Source organism: Myotis daubentonii, chromosome 2 (genome assembly GCF_963259705.1).
Source record: "Myotis daubentonii chromosome 2, mMyoDau2.1, whole genome shotgun sequence".
Classification (NCBI taxonomy): Eukaryota; Metazoa; Chordata; class Mammalia; order Chiroptera; family Vespertilionidae; genus Myotis; species Myotis daubentonii.
Window position 1 is genome coordinate 122,696,131 of NC_081841.1, and position 20,975 is coordinate 122,717,105.

The 20,975-nt window shown below is 43.3% G+C and overlaps 1 protein-coding gene and 1 pseudogene across 2 annotated transcripts in view; both read left to right on the plus strand.

The window, feature by feature from the left end:
- STARD13 (StAR related lipid transfer domain containing 13) overlaps positions 1-20,975 on the plus strand; it is a 312,838-nt gene that overhangs the window by 44,314 nt on the left and 247,549 nt on the right. The gene's annotated exons all lie outside the window — the stretch shown is intronic.
- Positions 4,843-20,975, plus strand: part of LOC132225891 (UDP-N-acetylglucosamine--dolichyl-phosphate N-acetylglucosaminephosphotransferase-like) — a 29,525-nt pseudogene continuing 13,392 nt past the window's right edge.

Here is a 20,975-nt window from a genome sequence, read left to right on the forward strand (position 1 = left end):
TATATAGGACAGTATGGCCCATATCCTGATGGCGATGCAATATTTGCACCTATGGAAGCAAAAGCAAAAGAACCATTTATGGAATGAATATTTTCCATGAAATTTTTACTGTCCCAATCTTTGTTTGTCATTAATATTTTTAAATATGCCAGGTATTCTGGAAAATGTATATCCTTTGGACAAACTTTACCTTTGCTACAACATCGAGTAAATTTCCCATAAGATGGTTTTACATCAGAGAAATTTAGTGATAGGCAAAATTGACATCTAACAGTCAGTCCACCACAACTGTGTTCGATAATTGCATCCTCATTTACTCCATTTTCACTGTGAAGGCAGTTCGTACCAGTATTTGCTGATGACTGTTCTTTAGGTTCTGTCATTGCCACCACCTTCTTTCAACTTCAGAGGCATGTTGGTCTTTAGACATTTTCTGGCGATGACACCAGTTTCTTTTGGCTGCAGAGCTACATTTGTGTTAGTAGTTGCTCTTTAGACATATTCCCACCAGCCTGCTGTCAGTGTCTGGGATGCAGGTGAATGAGAGTCCTGGCTGTCAGGCTTCTGAGAGCTGGCTGACCAACAGCTGATTCTGGCTGATTCTGTGGGGGATGGGACTCTCTCCTCCCTGCTGTCAGAGTCTGGGCCGGTACCCACGCGGACATGGAGTCAAGTCCGCCTGCATTGGGAGACCCAGAGTCAAGTCCCTGCCCACTTGCATGTGCCTCAAAATCCCACGAGATGCAGACCTGCCTGTGCCCACACAGATGGATGCAGCATCCAGCCTCACAGAGCTGTGGGACCCCCTGCGGAGCCACCCCCATGGCACACTGGGCTGAGGGAACTCCGGGGAAGTCACATGGAGCAGGAGGGGGGGCCTGCCCCCTGTAGGGCTCAGGGGACTCCTGTGGCAGGAGCACATAGTGGCCAGCCCTGCCCCCACTGTGGGTGCTGCCATCTGTGTTACGGGAACCCCACCTCCATTGTGGGCACAGCCATCTTGTGTTATGGGATCCCCACCTCTGCTGTGGGGGCCACCATCTTGTTATTGTGTGATGGTCAGTTTGCATATTACCTCTTTATTAGACAGGATTTTGTTGTTACTTTGATCTGAATGAGATGTTCCATAATAAATGTTGCCTTTGAGTCCAATAACCAGTATTTACATACTTACCCAGCAGAGTTTTTTGTTTGTTTGTTTTGATTTGCAGAGGAAAGCTATGTTGCCACATGCCAACTCAAAAAAATTAGTGTAGCCATCTAAACTGACTCATTCTGAACAAGTTCACATAGCAGAAGTATATAACATATATCAGAAAGTATGCATGCCAAAAACATTGAAACTATTTCTCATATTCTTCTTCTAATGGTGACATCTCTTATCCTTTACCTGCACCCTGAGTCAAGCACAGATGCTGAAGTATAGAATCTTGAAAAATGAGAGGATGGGGAGGGATGGGGGAAAGGACTGAAAAAAGAGGGGAGGAGCAGTTGAGGCGTAGTGTAGTTTCTTAAGACAGGAATTTAAGGGGAAAAAATGCCCCTGACAAGGGAATCCCAATTTGACAGAATATCTTTCCCAGCTACAAGGCATCTAGAATCCACTATTGCCACTTAGAGAAAAGAAAAAACAGAAAAAGGAACATAGGAATTTCCCCTTAGGGTAAAGTAAGTTGTTTCTCTTTAATAAATTCATAGACTTAAATATGGAACCTCAGATACTATAGTCCAAAGCTAGGAAAACCAGAAGGTAAACAGTAAAAAATGTTTGGTTGCTTAAATGTTATTTTAGCTTTTATGTATATTATGTAAAGCAAAACATGGACATTTCATGAAATATGTCAAGCACAACTTTCTAAAGAAAAAGACTAACCATTTCTCTGATAAGAACTGCATTGCATATTCAATAGTGGATAAATACTGTAAAAAAAATTTTTTCATAGCATTGTCATTAAGTGTTTTCCAGTGATTGAAAGAATCATACAATTTTCTTTCCTTTTACATAGAACTTTACAAGATTATCCACATGCAAGAAAAGCATAGCATAAATAATATCTTACCTATTAAGTTGCTTTCCATCTATGTTGAGACCAGGGCTTGGTGCCCCCTTAGGCCTCATTTCTCATCATGGCTGCCTGCTCTCTCTGAGCCTGCCACATTTTTTCAAACTGCTGACCCTTTATAATTTAATTTTGTCTAAAAGGATACACACACACACACACACACACACACACACACACACACACACACACACATATATATCAGAGGCCCAATACACAAAATTCAGGCATGGGTAGGGTCCCTAGGCCTGGCCGGCAATCAGAGCCAATCTATGGGGTAACCAGCAGGGCAATCGGGGGTGCCCCCGCTGGCAGCCGCCTTGGCCAGTCTGGTGTTGCCAGCTCACCACCATGGCCACCGGTCGCTTCCCTCTGCAGGAGGCAATTGGGGGGCAGTGCCAGCCCACTGCTGGCCAGCCCTGCCCCCTGCCACCGCCCTCTTGCTGTCCGACCCCACCCCCGCTGCCGCTGCCAGTCGCCACCCTCTGCAGGTCGACCAGTGGGGTGATTGAGGGGACCCGCTGGCACCCACCTTGGCTGGCTTGGGGCCTGCAGGCTGGGGGAAGCTCCTGTGTTGAGTGTGTGCCTCCTGGTGGTCAGTGCACATCATAGTGACCAGTCGTTACACCAGTCATTCAGCCATTTGGTCTATTTGCATATTAGTCTTTTATTATATAGGATTTATACTAAATATATATATGTCTGTATATATATGCATATATAATTACTAAATTAATAAAGAAATGAGTAATGTCAAGCTAGAAGTGATGAAACATAAATATAATTAAAACGTACATTTTCAAACAACTTCCATTATATGACTTAATATACAAAATGATGGTATGACATATATATCATCCATCTTTATTTTACAAATAAGGAAACAGAAACTCAGACATGCTTTTTTAAAATATATTTTTATTGATTTCAGAAAAGAAGGGGGAGGAAAGAGAGATGAAAACATCAATGATGACAGAAAATCATTGATCTGCCTCCTGAATGCCCCACACTGGGGATTGAACCCGCAACTCTGGCATGTCCCCTGACTGGGAATTGAACCATGACCTCCTGATTCATGGATGAGTGCTCAACCACCGAGCCTCACCGGTCGTGCCTCAGACATGTTAAGTAGGCTGCCCAAGAATACCTATCTATCTATCTATCTATCTATATATATACACTAATAAAAGAGAAACATGGTAATTGGCGTACGACTGCTACCCTTCCCATTGGCTAATCCCCCGTCACTCACAGAGTAGGGCCTATATATGCAAATTAACTGGCAGCCAAGATGGCGGCCGGCAGCCAGGCAGCTGATGTGAACAGGGAGGCTTGCTTGCTTCAGTGACGGAGAACTCCAACGTTCCCCACCTGACTTGCCGGCCTCTCAGCTGCAACTCTAAGCAACTATGTTGCGAATAAAGAAGCTAAAAAACCCCCAGAAACCTGCTTTACTCAGCGGGGCTTCAGCCAGCCGGACCGCAACATTGTATCAAATACAGACGGTAAACAAAGGCCAGAAACCTGTTTTCAGCAGCCAAGGCCTCAGAGCTAAAGCTGGCCCAGAATAAAAAAGAAAAGAAAAGAAAAAAAGGAGCGGTTGGGTGCTTCAGTCCCAGCCTGAAAACAGCCCTCAGCCCCTCAGCCAGACTGGCCAGGCACCCCAGTGGGGACCCCAACCCTGAAGGGTGTGTGACCAGCTGCAAACAGCCCTCAGCCCCTCACCCAGACTGGCCAGGCACTTCAGTGGGGACCCCCACCCTGATCAAGGACACCCTTCAGGGCAAACCAGCTGGCCCCCACCCATGCACCAGGCCTCTATCCTATATAGTAAAAGGGTAATATGTCTCCCAGCACCAGGATCAGCGGAGCCGCGAGGCCTCCCGGCACCAGGATCAGCGTGACAGGGGGCAGCGCCCAAACCCCCTGATTGCCCTGCAGCTCTGTGTGTGACAGGGTGCTGCGCCCCAACCCCCCCGCCCTCCACGGGCCCTGCTCTGTGTGTGATGGGGTAGAGCCATAACCTCCCCATTGGCCCTGCCCTGAGTATGAGAGTGGCGGCGCCCCAACCACGTGATCGGCCCTGCTCTGTGGGTAATAGAGTGTGGCGCCCCAACCCCCTGATCCGCCCTGCCCTGAGTGTGACAGGGGGCGGTGCCCCAACTCCCCTATCGGCCCTACTCTGTGAGTGACAGGGGGGAGCTCCTCAACCCCCTGATCGGCCATGCTCTGTGCATGACAGGGTATGGAGCCCCAACCCCCCTGATGGGCCCTGCTCTGTGCATGACAGGGGGGTGGCGCCGCAACCTCCCCATCGACCCTGCCTTGAGTGTGACAGGGGGCGATGCCCTAACCCCCCAATCGGCCCTACCCTGAGCGTGACTGAGGGTGGCATCGCAACTTCCCAATCTGCCCTGCTCTGTGCATGACAGGGGAAGGCGCCCCAACTCCCCAATCAGCCCTGCTCTGAGCCCGACCAGGGGCTGCACCTAGGGATTGGACCTGCCCTCTGCCACCCGGAAGCAGGCCTAAGCCAGCAGGTCGTTATCTCCTGAGGGGTCCCAGACTGCAAGAGGGCACAGGCCGGTCTGAGGGATGCCTCCCTTCCCCCAAGTGCACAAAGTTTTGTGCACCAGGCCTCTAGTATATATATAAAACCCTAATGTGCAAATAGACCAAATGTCAGAACAACCAAACAACCAGTTGCTATGACGTGCGCTGAGCACCAGGGGGCACACATGAAACATGGCAGGTGTAGGCAGCAGGCTGCAGAGCTTGGAACATGGCAGGCGTCGGCCATGGTGGGCTGGTGGAGCAGGTGAGTGGGGGCTCCAGACCAAGGTGGGGTGCCAGTTACTGTAATCAGAGCAAGCATCTGATGGTTACTGAAAATTCTTTGCCCCTGCGCTCTGCAGTCCTGCCCGGCACTCCCACCTGCTGCCGTTGCTGGCCCTGCTTGCACCTGCAGACGGCACTAGAGCCACCGCTTGCACCCAATGCCGGTGGCCAGCGCCAACCCCAATTGCTCAGCACTGGCACTGGGTGCAAGCAGTGGCTCCAGGCCCCAATCGCCCCTGAGGGCTTCTCTACCTCCCCCTGCTCCTGAGGGGCAATTGGGGCTGGCAGCCGCCTCTCATACCCACTGCTGGCGACAGCCCCACTTGCACCCACTGCTGGAGCTGGCCCTGCTCACACCCACAGCTGGCACTAAAGTCACCACTCACACCCACTACCAGTACCCGACACTGGTCCCGATCGCTTGGTGCCATTAGCAGGTGTAAGTGGCACTGTCAGCCCTGATCGCCCCTGAGGGCTTCTCCACCTCCCCCTGCTCCTGAGGGGTGATCGGGGCAGCAGCCGCCACTCGCAGCCGCTGACTGCGCTGGCCCCAATCATTCTGTGCTGTCAGCGGATGCGAGTGGGGCCGACACCATCAGCATGTGGGAGCGGCAGCAACAGAAGTGGGGCTGCTGGCAGACAAGGGACCGGGGCCTGTGGCAGGAGGGGCCAGGTGAGGGCACAGAGGATGGGCTGAGACCCTCCCCTGTGCTCACTGCAACCTCGCAGCCCACAGTTCCTTTCAAGGTGCACGGATTCATGCACTGGGCCCCTAGTAGTTAATAAAGCCACTTGATTGGTATTTGAACCCTGATCATTCCTAAATTTTATATGCTTTCTACTACATACAGCTGCCTTTAGAAGTTTTATACACAATGAGTAGAAGCTGAGAAATTATATGTAGTAAATTAAATTTTATTCAAGGTGAAGTAAGAAAACACTCTGTTTTTTAAAAGTTTGGAATATTAATATCATTTAATGAATGCTCACATTCATTTGGTTTATTATTCTTTATAAATACAAAAGAAGATCTAGCAATGCAAGTTTAATATAACAAGAGATTTGGCAGTACTTTATTAACTTGCCCAGGTAGGATGCCTGAAATGATGTAATGACTGCTATTTCTCAGTTCATGCAGATGTATTGAATTACAGCCGAGAGATGTGTAACTTTCCTTCATAGAGAAGAAAGCTGGAGAGTGCAAAGCATTCTGTTGTAATTCAAAGAAATCATTCTTAAAAAATATATTTTAATTTTGCAATTGCATACTGATTTCCTTTCATCTAATCTTATCATTAACTGATTTATACCTGGAAGAACCAACAGAATCTGGGAAGGTGTCAGCAACATGCTCCCCCAAGAACTAATTGAGCAAGAGCTGCCAGTTGCCACCTAGACTTGGAATTGAAGAAAACAGAGATGGTGCCACTCACTGTGTTACTGTATTCCTAACTGTCCACAGACTAGGAATTGAAATGCCTTTACTGAGCTATATTATTTCTCCATATACATTCTCTTCCTTTCCATGGGGGAGCATAATGTCAGCAGATCATACATAAAGGTTCTAAAAAGAAATCCAAGGTAGATTATTCATAATGCTTGTCATTTACTAGAAATGTGATGTTATAACCAATGGACATAAGACACTGGAGGATAGGGGAGGCTAGGGGACTGTCTAGGGCGGGGTGGGGGGGGAATGGACACATATGTAATACCCTTTGTATTACTTTAAGCAATAAAGAAAGAAAGAAAGAAAGAAAGAAAGAAAGAAAGAAAGAAAGAAAGAAAGAAAGAAAGAAAGAAAGAAAGAAAGAAAGAAAGAAAGAAAGAAAGAAAGAAATGTGATGCTATACGGAGGAAAAACACTAAAATTAGGAATAGGCTAATCAAGGCATGTATTGTTCTCTTCGTTAATTCCCCTGTTAGAAGGAAATTCTTTACTCAAAAGAAAATCTTTCTGTCCCATCCATTCCCAGTTTAAAATATTAACATCTCCTTATGGCTGTCTTTTCTTCTATTATTTGTACACTCTGAAAAAATTTGCACTTTATAAAGAAACTGTGACAAATATCCTGAGTAGGAATAGGAAATCCTAAACACAGGGCAGTGGTTTCAGATGGTTGTAAACTGCCGGTCAGTGCTTTTTAGGATTGTTGTTCAGTCCATTTGAGAGAAAGGAAGGTTGGATATGACTATTCTCTCTTGATCTCTCCTCTTGGCCTGCTGTTTGCCTCGCTGGCTCAGACTGTGCTTTGTAAATGTTGGCACTGCACCAGCTTCTTTCTCTGCCTTCTTATATTTGGTCAGGTGTTTCCTTGTAGAGCTTACCCACAACTTTGGTTCTCACTGTGGCCTCTATTATAAATTTTCAGACTTCCCTTGCTCCAGCTCAGTAGCTATCTCTAGGCTCCTGATCCAATACCAGAACTCACAACCCTCTAATATCACTTCAAACTCATTAAGAGTTCAGAAAAGGGGGAAAAAAAATGAGTGTATCATCCCAGAAGATGTCATGGATGGGCAGGGCTTGAAGTCACCATAATATTAGATTCTTCTATATCAAAAGTGCCCAGATGTCCAGTCAAAATGGTGGCATAAGTAAATGCAGTACGGGCCACTTCCCACACCACATCAAAATTACAACTACAATGCAGAACAACCATCATTCAGAACCACCTGAAATCTAGCTGAATGGAAATCCTACAACTGGGGAATTAAAGAAGAAACCACATCAAGAATAGTAGGAGTGGTGGTGACATGGAGCAGAATCATGGAACTGGCTGACCCAAACTCTTGTTCTCACTATGGCCACTACTGTAAATTTTCTGACTTCTCTCCCATGTGTGGTGGTTTAAAATTGGAATGGATACCCTAACTGGTTTGGCTCAGTGGATAGAGCGTCAGCCTGCAGACTCAAGGGTCCCGGGTTCGATTCTGGTCAAGAGCATGTACCTTGGTTGCTGGCACATCCCCAGTAGGGGGTCGATGTTTCTCTCTCATCGATGTTTCTAACTCTCTCTCCCTCTCCCTTCCTCTCTGTAAAAAATCAATAAAATATATTTTTTAAAAAATAAAAATAAAAAATCAGGAGGGATATCTTGGCTATAGAGTTTTCCCTGAGGAGCATGAGGTATCTGCTCACACCAGGCCCCCAGCCTAGGGTTCCAATGCTTGGAAGAGAAGTTCCCAAAACTTTAGTGGGGATTGTGGCTGAGTGACATGGAGGCTGCTGGCCCCAGGGAGCTCCTCTTAAAGGGCCCATGCATGGACTTACTTGGACTCACTCCCTCTGAGCTCCAGTGGTCGGGCAGCAGTGTGAAAGGAACCTGGGACATTTGGGAAGGAACTTGCCTGGAATCAGGGCAAAAGCTGGAGGGGCAGCTTTCTCCCAGACAGGAGTGCTGGCAGAGGCCATTGTTCCTTTGCTGAGTTCTCCCTACCCCAGAGCCAACAGGCAGGCACCATATCTGAATCTCCATCAACCTGGCTCACACTTTTCAACCTGCCATGCTGATTCCCTGAGACCCTGCTCCTCCCTACTTGCAGGCTTATCCCACTTGCTTTCCCATACAAATGGTCTCTCTTCTCTCATGTTTTAGACTTTCCTAAAATCTCTCAAACAAGCAACAGCTGGCCTCAGCCTGCTCCATACCTCTCAATTTGTGGCCCCAGGCCCTGCCTATCAGCAGCTTATGTTGGTTCATAGCTTGGCCTCTCCTGAAACCTTCAAGCCCACCACAAATAGTAGGCATCTGCAGATGATTTATAGCTTATGCTGGGTGGCCCCAGGCAGGGCAGAGGCAGTGGTTGACTTTGCACCTACCAGGAGGCTCCAGAGCCAGTGCACCAATGATCAGCTTTGACCATGCCAGATTACAACGGTAATAACTCCATCAGTGACACACTCAAGGGGCAGACTCAGTGAGCACCAAAGCCCCACTGAAGCAAGTCCTGCTCCATAGGGTTGGCTCCTGCACAGCAGCTCTTCCACTATAGTTGAAGCCGATCCTCACAACCGATTGGCCTGAGGGTCAATCCCTCCCAGTGATACCAACAGCAACCAAGGCTCAACTACAACAAGACTATGCACACAGCCCACTTAGGGACACTCCAAGAGTGCCCAGCTCAGGTGACTGGGGAGGCTGAACCACTAGGCCCTGCAGGACAACTACTACACACCACTCTACCAATTCCAGGAGACATAGCAGATCTACCTAATATATAGAAACAAACACAAGGAAACAGCCAAAATGCAGAGACAAAGAACTATGTCACAAATGGAAAAACAGAAGAAATCTCCAGAAAAAGAACTAAATGAAATGGAAACAGGAAAACTACTAGATACAGAGTTCAAAACAATGATTATAAGGATGCTTAAGGAACTTACTGGAAACTTTAAAGAACTTAGTAAGAACTCATGGAATTTGGTGAGAATATCAACAACATGAAAAAGGACCAGTCAGAAATGAAGGATACACTAACTGAAATAAAGAATAATTTACAGTAGAGAATGTTGAGAATCAAATCAAGAATATAAGGAAGCAAAAAAAAAAAAAAAAAAAAAAAAAAAACCAATTAGAACAGCAAAAAGAAAAAAGAATCCAAAAAGTAAGGATAGTGTAAGGAACCTCTTGGACAACTTTAAGGATACCAACATTCGAATCATGGTGGTAGTGGAAGGAGAAGAGAGAGAGCAAGAATTTGAAAACATACTTGAAAAAATAATGACAGAAAACTTCCCTTACCTGGTGATAGAAATAGGATTACAAGTCTAAGAAACACAGGGTGCCAAATAAGATGAACCCAAAGAGGCCCACAACAAGACATATCATAATTAAAATGCCAAAAGTTAAAGACAAAGAAAGAATCTTAAAAGCAGGATGAGAAAAGTAGTTAGTTAACTACAAGGGAGCACCCATATGACTGTCAGCTGATTTCTTGACAGAAACTTTGCAGGCCAGGAGGGAATGGTAAAAAATATTCAAAGTGATGAAAAGCAAAGACCTATAACCAAGATTACTCTAAAAGATAACATTTAGAATTGCAGGTCAAATAAAGAGCTCTCCAAGAAAAGAATACTCTATAGGAGTTCATCACCACCAAACCAGTATTACATGAAATGTTAAAGGGGCCTGGATGGTGTGGCTCAGCGGTTGAGCATCCACCCAAGAACAGAGGTCACCATTTCAATTCCCGGTCAGGGCACATGTCTGGTTGTGGGCTCCATCCCCAGTAGGGGCCTGTAGGTGGCAGCCAATTGATGATGATTCTCTCCCATCAATGTTTCTATCTCTCTATCTCTCTCCCTCTATTTATAAAAATCAATAAAAATATTTTTAGAAAAGAAATGGTAAAGGGTATTCTTTAAGAAGAAGAATAAAAAAAGATCAAGAATAGGAACAATAAAATGGCAATAAATACATATCTATCAACAATTGAATCTAAAAATAAAAATAAATGAACAAGCAGAACAGAAAGACTCATAGATACAGAGAACATTTTGACAGTTGCCAGATGGGAGAGGGGTGAAAAAGGTGAAGGGATTTAGAAATACAAATTAGTCATAGCCTATGGACACAGTGATCCAGTACACCAGTGAAACACCAGTGATCAGCTCCGACACGCCAGATTACAACCCTACTAACTCCATCAGTGACACACTCAAGGGGCAGACTCAGTGAGCACCAAAGACCCATTGAAGCAAGTTCTGTTCCATAGGGTTGGCTCCTGCACAGCAGCTCTTCCACTGTAGTTGAAGCAGATCTTCACAACCATTGGCTTGAGGGTCAATCCCTCTCAGTGATGCCAACATGAACCAAGATAAAGCCTTGGATGGGGTGGGAAATGGATGGAGGGAAGCAAAAGGGGAAAAATGGGGGACATCTATAATACTCTCAACAATAAAATAAATTTTTTAAAAAGCTGCCCAGATAGAACTTTTATATTAAGAAAATGTATTAAATTTTTGGAATTCAACACTATTTTTATTAATTAATTAATTTATTTAAATCTTTATTGTTGAAAGTATTACATATGTTCTGCTTTTTCCCCCATTGACCCCTTCTAGCCTGCCACCGCTCCTTGCCCCAGGCCTTCAACACACTATTGTCTGTGTCCATAGGTTATGCATATATGCAAACAAGTTCTTTAGTTGATCTCTTCCCTCCCACTCCTGCCTTCCCTCTGAGGTTCAACAGTCTACTAGTCCATGCTTAAGTCTACAGAAAGCTTTGCTTCTTGGAGAATCACAGAATTAAGTACTTGAGCAAAGACCCAGATAAGAGGCAAAGTGACCATCATCAGATCTTTGGTGGTCTTGCACATCCCAAATCTCAGGAAAGGCTCAAAACACACTTATTATGGGCCACCATCAGGCAATATATGGTAGGAAATGGGTAATCCTACAAAACAAATCATGTTTTGCCAAGATATTTGATTGGGAATTAGAAAATAAATAAATAGAAGGGTCATTGATAGGATCTGAGATGAACTCCTTCAAGAAATGCAGACATGTATGTTGACAGATACTGTTATCAACATTTAAAAAATAAACTCTATTCTTGAGTCTATTCCTTGTATGTCGTCTTTGATATAGTCTCCTCAATTTTCTCTATACATTGTGTATTACTTATAGATTCAAGAAGGCTATAGTAAGAAAAATCAAAGGAAGAAATAAACAACAGCTAAAATTGGGAAGTGGGCTCATTCTAAAGTCACAGTTGTGATTGTTGTATGAGGAGATGACCATGATTTTATTGTTCTTCCTCTGAAGACTCTCAGTAGGGTGGGTTTTGCCAGGTCTCCTAAAGAAAATGGCACTATAAAACTCCATGTGGTATTGGACTATTGTCCATTCAAATATAGTCTGTGTTGAGGACCAAGAAATCCAATGATGGAATGAAATGATGTAATTCTGCCCAGAAACTTTTGTAAAGAATGATCTCTTTTGTAAAACTGACTAATAAAGAAGTACCACAGTTGCTCTTTTACCAGTAATTGTTTAAAATATTTTATTGTAAATGAAAAATATGTGGTAGTTTGCAAGCGAGAAGATTACAATTTTTGTGCCCTCTCTAAGGACAGAAGGATTAACATAAAACCTGAATTCCTAATTCATATCCAAGGCTTTCATAAATATGGGGTCTATCTCTAAGGCACAGATGGAGAGAATATATGTCAATCTTTAAAATGGATCAGCAGCTCTCTCTATATTGCTTGTCCCCCACATGGGTGATAAGACCTGCCTACCTATTTTCATAGAAACCGGTGATGTAGTGTTTTATAAAACTTACTAGAGGGTATTATAATGTTACTTGTTTGTCTTACCCCATGCGGAAGAGTCTACATCTGCATTTCTTTACTAGTTATCACAGTTTATGGTACATAGTAGGTACTTGTTAATAATAAGTACTTATTGGAATTAGTGAATATCCTTATTGGTAAAATGTTTATAATCAATATGGATATAATGGGACATTCACTGCTGATTTGCTATCCATTCTCTGAGGTTAATTTCACATTCTTGACAGAGAAAATATCTGATTACTCTGCTAATCACTGTGGATCACCTACCACCCAGGCCTATGTGGAACACTCTTTTTAACTGATCCCTAGTCATTATCTGTCAATTATTTGAGGGCTTAGTGACAGGCATAAAGTAAATATTCATTAAATGTCTGATGAATGAATGGATAAATGAACCTACCTGATACTTGTCAATCTCACATCAAAAGCTAGTTACCAGTGTGCCAGTGAAATCGTGCAATGTTTTTCATGAGCTGTTTTTCTCAGCCAATCCTGGTCAGGATTTTTAATATTTGACTGCAGTATAAGATCCTTGAAGGCAAGTACTAACTATATTGATCTTGTTCACCATTGTATTCTGTTTTAAATGCATATAAATGATCGGTAAATAGTTGCTGAATGAATGAAGTTTTTAATATTTTAACTTTAGTCTTTGTAGAGGAGATTTCAAATGTAAATAAGTAGCTCCTGGCCAGCATGACTCAGTGGTTGAGCATTGAGTGGTTCAATTCCTGGTCAGGGCATAGGCCTGGGTTGTGGGCTCTATCCTCAGTGTGGGGCATGCAGGACACAGCCAATCAATGATTCTCTCTCATCATTGATGTTTCTATATCTCTCTCCCTCTCCCTTCCTCTCTGAAATCAATAAAAAAATATATATATATTTTTAAATATATTTTATTAATTTTTTACAGGGAGGAAGGGAGAGAGATAGAGAGCTAGAAACATCGATGGAGAGAAACATCGATCAGCTGCCTCCTGCACACCCCCCACTGGAGACGTGCCCGCAACCAAGGTACATGCCCTTGACCGGAATCGAACCTGGGACCTTTCAGTCCGCAGGCCGATGCTCTACCCACTGAGCCAAACCGGTTATGGCAATAAAAATATATTTTTAAAAAGTAAATAAGTAGCTATAATAGAAAACACAATGTCAAAGAGAAATAAGAAAAAAAATATTTGAGGATACTCACTTGTGGTTAGGATCATGTTCTGTTGTAGGGGTACTATATTTTAATAAAATAAAATTTATAAATATTGATAACAGTTTTGGTAGATCTTGAATAGACAGGTAGAATTTCAATTGGTATAGATATCCAAGGGACCATTTACTTTTATTTTAAAAATGAACCTCATTATTCAAAGTTACAGAATTCCTTGATTCAGAGATGTGAAGTTTAAAAATTATAAAGAATTCTTATCTTTATGTCTGCAAGGAAAATCAAATATTTTAAGCTGATTTTTTTGATCACATGGAATGTTGATAAAATATTTTTAAGACTTAAAAGGGAGGGGTTTCAGGAATGTATTATATAAAATTAATGTTAATCACTAAAATAGATTTAAATATTTTGGTACCAGTAATCGTCTTTAGCTTTTTTAAGATCTAACGTCCATCTTAATCAATAAGATCTTTAAGAAAAATAATTTTACTTTTAGTGATAAAGCATACTTCAAATATGACAAAAATAAGGTAGAAATAATAAAAGCAGTGCCCAAAACATTCACTTCATCATGTAAGACATCTCTGGCTCAGTAGCAAAATCAAAACCCTTAAAATTAAAGGCTCTTTGCTCTTTCTTCTACCTTATACTGCTTCTCTGAGGGAGGCACAAGACTGGATCAAGAGGAAGGTTCAGAGATGTACATGGCCATTATGGGCTTCACGGAGTTTTTAATAAGAGCACTAGGAAATGGCACAAAGCAGCCCAAAATGAAGTGCCCAATGACTAGTCCAGATATAGGTGTCCTAGGAATGGCGGAGGGCTGAATCGGTGTGTGCAAGAAGGCCTGAAAAGGCTCCCCAGAGAAGGAGGTCACTGAGTCAGGTCTTAAAAAATGAGTAGGAATTGAAGAAGCAGAAAAGAGAGATTCTTCAGCAGTAGGGACAGGGGTGAAATCTCTTTCCTTCCAAAGATGAAAACTTTTTTAGGCAACAAGAAGGGAGTCAACCATCACAAGCCTTTAATTCCAGACTGAAGAATTTGGATTTCATCTTTTTATCAGTGGGGGACCTCTGAGTGTTTACAGAACTATACTTTAGAAGATTTCTCTGGCAACTAGATATGTGAAAAACTGAAGCTAAAGAGTCAGGAGATGGTAATATAAGAAACTATTGTTCTCATCTGTAAAATGAGGAAAAAAAATAACTACCTCACAGGGTTGTTTTTAGAATTAAATGAGATACATATGTAAAACACTTATAATTATGCCTGACACATAGTGTTAAATGTGAACTATTATTACTTTAGTGGTCTGGGTGTGAACATGAATGAGCCCATATCCTGCATTTATTTCCACTTAACAAGTATTAAAGTCAGTTCTTCACTTACAATGCCTCTTAATACACTGTCAGGCATATGAGAGGTTATTACTATTAAGTAGTGTTGCTGGTATCATTTTCCTCTTCCACTCTTCCTTCAAGTAAGTGCGCATTTGTGTCATTTTTTCTCTAACCTTAATGATCATCAGGGCAGCACAATGACTTTCTTTGACTTACTGTTACTTTGTTATTCATATCAATTTTTCCTCCTTCAATTCTACCCTAGTTATTAGGTGAGAAATCTGCCTGAGCATGCTTTCTGCTTACAGGTATGATTATGAAATAAGTTTTATAAGTTTTAGAACAATTTAAAAATAAATGCACGAGTCCAGGTTTTCTATGAAAAAGAGGCTCGAGTACAAATTCTATGCAGGAAACCATAAAATTCTAGAAGAATCCAAAGACAACAAAATCTCAGGCATATGCCGAAGCAATTTCTTCACTGATACAGATCCTAGGGCACTTGAAACTAAAAAGAAAATGAACAAATGGGACTACATCAAAATAAAAAGCTTCTGCACAGCAAAAGAAACCATCAACAAAACAACGAGAAAACCCACTGTGTGGGAAAACATATTTGCCAATGTCATATCTGATAAGGGCCTAATCTCCAAAATTTACAGGGAACTCATACAACTTAACAAAAGAAAGATAAACAATCCAATCAAAAAATGGGCAAAGGATCTAAATAGACACCTTTCAAAAGAGGACATTCAGAAAGCCAAGAGACATATGAAAACATGCTCAAAGTCACTAATCATCCGAGAGATGCAAATCAAAACAACAGTGAGGTACCATCTCACACCTGTCAGACTGGCTATCATCAACAAATCAACAAATGACAAGTGCTGGAGAGGATGTGGAGAAAAAGGAACACTTGTGCACTGCTGGTGGGAATGCAGACTGGTGCAGCCACTATGGAAGACAGTATGGAGTTTCCTCAAAAAACTGAAAATGGAACTCCCATTTGACCCTGTGATCCCACTTCTAGGAATATATCCCAAGAAATCAGAAACACCAATAAGAAAGGATATATGCACCCTATGTTCATAGCAGCACAATTCACCATAGCTAAGATCTGGAAACAGCCTAAGTGCCCATCAGTAGATGAATGGATTAGAAAACTGTGGTACATCTACACGATGGAATACTATGCTGCTCTAAAAACGAAGGGACTCTTACCATTTGCAATGTCATGGATGGAACTGGAGAGCATTATGCTAAGTGAAATAAGCCAGTCAATGAAGGAAAAATACCACATGATCTCACTCATTCATGGATAATAGAGACCATTATAAACTTTTGAACAATAATAGATACAGAGGCAGAGCTGCCTCAAACAGATTGTCAAACTGCAGTGGGAAGGCCGGGGAGGGTTGGGGGGCAGGAGGTAGGGGGGTAAGAGATCAACTAAAGGACTTGTATGCATGCATATAAGCATAACCAATGGACATAAGACACTGGGTGATAGGGGAGGCTAGGGGACTGTCTAGGGCGGGGGGATAAAATGGATACATATGTAATACCCTTTGTAATACTTTAAGCAATAAAAAAAAAAAATAATAGATACAGAGGCAGAGCTGCCTCAAACAGATTGTCAAACTGCAGCGGGAAGGCCGGGGAGGGTAGTGGGGCAGGAGGTAGGGGAGTAAGAGATCAACCAAAGGACTTGTATGCATGCATATAAGCATAACCAATGGACATAAGACACTGGGGGATAGGGGAGGCTAGGGGACTGTCTAGGGCAGGGGGAAAAATGGACACATATGTAATACCCTTTGTAATACTTTAAGCAATAAAAAAAAAATTCTATGCAGAAGAACTTGACTGGGAGTAACATTTGATATGTACCAGCAACTTTGAGTTTTCATAGATTAGTCCTGCTCTATAAACAGAGATTTGACATGCTAACATAAAGGGCAGATTACATAGCTTTAATTAGAACAGAGTCCAATCCAGAAGAGAGAGAGGATAGAAGATGTAGTATGAAAGAGCAGAAACAAAGTAACAGTCAGGGCCCTAGGTTCCCATGCTTCATCTTCATTGAGTAGTCAGATCTCCTTAGGAAAGTCTTTGTTTTCTCACATGCAGAGTGAAAATACCATTCATCTTAACTACATTTCATCCAATATTCCATTCTACCCAAATTTATCATCCACTCCTATGTGCCAGGCACAGGACTAAGTGCCAAATAATAATGAGCAGGAATGCACATGGTCCCTGCCTTCATGGAGTGTACAAACTAGGAGGAATAGACAAATATTAATCAAATATCTATCCTCCTGAATATCATAATTCAGGTATGACAGGCTACATGGTGCTGCAGGGAGCTAGGGGGAGACAGAGAAAGTATACTTGAGGAAATGAGTGTTGAACAGTGGTTGATTATGCCACTGTGCAGGTAACTGGTGTTGTAGCCCAAGAAGAGGTAACTACATGTTCAAAAGTCTCAGAAAAAAGGCCAGTGTCTCTAGAACACAGAGAGCAAGAAGGAGGCTGTAAGAGGAAGTTGAGGCAAAACCAAACAGGGTCTTTAGGCTGTTTTAAAGGATTATTTGAAAGAGTTATCTTTAAAAATTATAAAATGCTGAACAAATGAAATACAATTCTATTATCATCATGAATATTGTCATTTTGAATTATACTAAGAGAATTGTACCAAATATCATTATATAATTTAAAATAAGCACTTATTCTACTCAAGGATCAAAGAACAAAGATTGGCTATACACTGGGTCATGAAATATTCTTTAAAGAAAAGTCTAGGCATCCACCTAACTTGGTGTATATAATGCTGGTGATTTTATAGAACCATGAACTATTACTTTCTATGATATATCCAATGTGGTTGACCACACTAAAATTGAAAGCTTCTAGGTGCAAGAATCTCCTAGCTGCTGAAATCAACCTGTTCTATGTTTATAGTTTGAACTTGCTTAAAACCTCCCACTCATATTTTGGGTCGGAACCTGTAAGACAGTGGTTCTCAACCTTGGCTGCACATTAGAATCACCTGGGAATCTTTTTAAAATCCTGATTTCTGGGCCTCATCCTACGGAAATTCTGTTTCTTTGTTATGGGGTGAGGCCACAACATTAGTAACAAAGAAACAGAATTTCCGGAGGATGAGTCCAAGAAATCAGGATTTTAAAAAGATTCCCAGGTGATTCTAATGTGCAGCCAAGGTTGAGAACCACTGTTGTAAGGTGAAGATGGGGGATGGAGGTCCTAATCTTACAGTGCTCCAGGTGCTTTGCATACATAATCTGAGTTAACAGTCACAAGAATTTCATGAGGCCTAACCTCATTTTATAGATGACAAAACTGAGGTGCAAAAAATGAGTTAATTATTGTCCAAGCTTACATAGTTAATAAGCAACAGGGCCTGACTTTGAATATAAGTTGACTTGAGTCCAAACCCACAGGTGTTCTAGAACTGTACTTTACAGACATTTTAAAATAGTTTTATAATTACAGCATCTTTTGAAAATCTGATGAAATCTAAAATCTTATGCTCTAGAAAAGTGAAAATATGCACCAAATTTTACAAACAGTTCCAGAGTTTTGGTAGCTATTATTAAGTTCACTGGTTAGAACATAAACTTCATGAGGACAGATCAGTGTCTGCTTTATTCATCGATGCCTTCCCAGCATTAAGATTATTCCCTGGCATTGAATAATAGTTTTCAAAAGTAGCCATTGAATAAATGTGATTCCAAATGCCTGGGCTCATTCACTTGATTCCCTAAAGTAGGACGATAAAAGTATGGTATGGAGGGTTGCCTCTGTGCAAAATTCAAGAGAACCACAAAATGACTTCCCAACTCTGACCACAAGGGACCCAAGGATCCCTTAAGGGACCTCCTAAGTCCAGATTTGAGAAATTATGAGTCATTGGATTTTTTTTTTTGCTTTATAACTTTGAAGTCACTTTCTCTTCCCCCACTCTCAGAAAAGCATTATGACTTTAATAGTTTCTTTTTAAATTAGAATTTGATGCACACTAGTAAAAATAGAACTTCTGAGAAAATTTTCAGGAAATATTTGGATAAAAAGTAGATAGAACACTTTGTTCATATACTTCCTGCTCTATTATTTAAATGGATTTTGTTCATTGTTGGGAGGCTAGCAATTTAATTTGTATATTTTGAAAACTAAAGTAAATATTAGTTCTTAGAAAATAGTTGTAAGCATATATTATCTATACTAGATTTCAATGCTAGGAATAGCTGAAAAGATAGTTTTCTAAATCTAGAGATTGCTTATTTCAAGTTTACCATTCTTAATGCTTCCATTATATCTTTCCCCAAAAGGCAACATTCAAGAAGTGAAATGGAATACTTTTTCAACTAGCTTTCTAGTTTGGGGGGGGGGGGAAGGGGGAGAGGGGAGGTAGATTCCGATGCAGTTGAGACAAACAGTAGAAATGGAACCGATAATGACATATATTTGATCCAGGACACCCTTCAGGGCAAACCATCTGGCCCCCACCCGTGCATCAGGCCTCTATCCTATATAGTAAAAGGGTAATATGCAAACTGACCCTAACAGCAGAAGGACTGGGAATGACTGGTCACTATGACACACACTGACCACCAGGGGGCAGACGCTCAATGCAGGAGCTGCCCTCTGGTGGTCAGGGTGCTCTCACATGGAAGGAGCTCTGATCAGCCACAAGCCAGGCTGACGGCTGCCAGTATAGCGGTGGAGGTGGGAACCTCTCCTGCCTCCTCAGCAGCGTTAAGGATGTCTGACTGCAGTTTAGGCCTGCTCCCCGCTGGCAAGTGGACATCCCCCGAGGGCTGCCAGGCTGCCAGAGGGATGTCTGATTGCCATCTTAGGCCCAATCACCCGGGGAGCAGGCCTAAGGCAGCAGGTGGTCATCCTCTGAGGGGTCCCAGACTGTGAGAGGGCATAGGCCGGGCTGAGGGACCCCCACTCCCCCCAGTGTGCACAAATTTTTGTGCACTGAGCCTCTAGTCCTATCTAATAATAGACAAACATGGTAATTAACCATACTTCTGACACGCTTCCCATTGGCTAATTAGGGCGATATGCAAATTAACTGCCAACCAAGATGGCGGCCAGCAGCCAGGCAGCTGAAGCGAACAGGAGGCTTGCTTGCTCCAGTAATGGAGGAAGCCAAGGTTCCCCGCCTGCCGCCGCCCAGCTCTGAGCTGCACTCTAAGCAACTATGTTGCAATTATAGAAGCTAAACAAACCCCAGAAACCTGTTTTCAGCCAGCCGGGCCTCAGAGCTGGAGTTGCAACAGTGTTTCAATTATAGAAGCTAAACAAAGCCCAGATACCTGCTTTCAGCAGCCGAGGTCTCAGAGCTGGAGCTGAGCCTCAGAGCTAAAGCCGGCTCTCAGCTCCAGTGATAGCCATAGAAGGTAAATAAATCAAAGAATAAAAAGATAAAAAAAAAAAAGGAGAGGTTGGGAGCTTCAGTCACCCACCAGCCTGAAAACGCCCTCAGCCCCTCACCCAGACTGGCCAGGCACCCCAGTGGGGACCCTCACCCTGAAGGGGGTGTGATCAGTTTCAAACAGTCATCATCCCCTCATCCAGGCTGGCCAGGCACCCAAGCGGGACCCCCACCCTGATCCAGGACACCATTCAGGGCAAACCAGCCGACCCCCACCCGTGCATCAGGCCTCTATCCTATATAGTAAAAGGCTAATAAGCCTCCCAGCACCGGGATAAGTGGAGCCGCAAAGCCTTCTGGCACTGGGATCAGCAGAATCGCGAGTCCTCCTGGCACCGGGATCAGTGGAGCAGCGAGGCCTCACTGCCCTGGTGTCAAACGTAGCCACGCGGCCTCCCAGCACCGGGATCAGCGGAGACGTGAGGCCTCCCAGCACTCAGATCAGTGGAGCCGTGAGGCCTCCTGGCCCCTGGAGCAGCCTGACAGGGGGCAGCACCCAAACCCCCTGATCGGCCCTGCTCTGTGCCTGATAGGGGGGAGCTCCCCAACCCCTGATCGGCCCTGCTCTGTGTGTGACAGGGGTGGCACCACAACCCCCTGATCTGCCCTGCTCTGTGCATGACGGGGCAGCACCCCAAGCCCCTGATCAGCCGGCTCTGTATGTGACAGGGGTGGCACCACAACCCCCTGATCCGCCCTGCTCTGTGCATGACGGGGTGGCACCGCAACCTCCCCATCAACCCTGCCTTGAGTGTGACAGGGGGCGGTGCCCCAACCCCCCAATTGGCCCTACCCTGAGTGTG